We start from the raw sequence: 1,736 nt of genomic DNA, 5'->3' as shown, positions 1-1,736 counted from the left end.
ACACACACACACACACACACACACACACACACACACACACACACACACACACACACACACACACATACGAGTAACACTTAAATGCAAAACAAGGTGGGAAAAATAGTACAACAACGACAGCAAACTGCATCAATGAAAAAAGCATCACTGTTTCTGCTACCACAACAACACCATCACCACAACACCACCATGCAGTTAACAGAAACAACAACTAAAGTTAAAGTTGTTGGAAACAAACTAAACTAAAGAGGAAGTCTCAGACAATTGATACGAGATCTCCCCCACACCATCAAATAATACTGTACCACTTTAAATAAAACTACACGAGGCGCATGTGTGAATGTGTGGTATGAAGCTTGCTTCCCAACCACATGGTTCCGGGTACAATCCCTTTGCGTGGCACCTCGGGCAAGAGTCTGCTACTATAGCCTCGGCCCGACCAAAGTCTTGTGAGTAGATTTGGTTGAGGGAAACTGAAAGCGGCCCGTCGTATATGCGTGTGTGTGTGTGTGTGTGTGTCTTTGTGTGTGTGTGTTTATGTCTTTGTGGATGTGTTCGTCCCCACCACCGCTTGATAGCAGGTGTTGGTGTGTTTACGTCTCCGTAACTTAGCGATTCGGCAAACAGACTAATAGAATCAGTGCCAAACTCTACATAATAATAATAACAATAATAATAATAATCATAATAATAATAATAATAATATTAATAATGATAATAATAATGAACTGGAAGTGTTATCATGTACAATATTTTGTCTTGGCATAAAAGATGGGCTACAGCAAATATTCTGCTCAATACCATAGATTTGCTTGTCACTTAAACAGGTGACCTTAAACAGGTGGCTATCCTTTGGTGGCTGACGATAAGTGCACCTCTGATCATGAGCAGAAGTAGTGGGGAAGCATCATAGCCATGTGTTGAGAGGAATTTTTGGGGGTTTAAATAATTCACCTCCGGAAATATGGGTGTGTCGTTCAACATCCTTAAACAACCCTTATTCACGGACCTTTTGAGTGGGATGGCTACTTGGTCTGAAGAAAATTCTAACTGGGCCCTACCTGCTGTTTATTTTTATATGAGATCATATCACGCACATATGGTTATGATGCATGTGCCTGGTATACTCTTATCAGACGGGTAGCCATGATGGGTATACTGGGCTTCGTATATTTTACCCCAGTGCAGGAGCTGACTGAACCGTCGATCAATCGGAGCTCTGAGGAGCCCGCACTCCACATGTTAACTCTACTTTGATATCAATACTAAGGGGCATTGTTATGCCTCTTAGTAATGCACGCAGGTCCTTAATACTCTCAGTCCGCCCCTGTCCCAGTGTCACTTTGATGGCATGCACTGCTCTCTCACTCAATAATAATAATAGCAAAAACACTCAGAGAGCGCAAACCTCCGCCAAGGTAACACCAACGTCCTCTCAACGATTAGCCGGAGATGATTTTTAAAAGGAGAATATTTCAAATAGACTTGACTGCCTTAGCGAAGGCGGAGGTAATAATAAGTTATTGGTCAACTCGTTCGACTAAAATTCTTGAAGGTGGTACCCAAGCATGGCCACAGTCTAATAACTGAAACAAGTGAAAGATAAACGATAAAAAAACGATGAATCAACTAGGGAGCTTCTGCGCAGTCATATGAGGTACTAGAAATAGCAGCCAAGTTTTTCGATTCGCACCAATGTAGTCTCAGACAAAAAATCAAAAAAAAAAATTTTTTAA

Source organism: Octopus bimaculoides, chromosome 8, assembly GCF_001194135.2.
Source record: "Octopus bimaculoides isolate UCB-OBI-ISO-001 chromosome 8, ASM119413v2, whole genome shotgun sequence".
Classification (NCBI taxonomy): domain Eukaryota; kingdom Metazoa; phylum Mollusca; class Cephalopoda; order Octopoda; family Octopodidae; genus Octopus; species Octopus bimaculoides.
The sequence above is the reverse complement of the archived record's forward strand: the minus strand, read 5'-3'. Positions refer to the sequence as shown.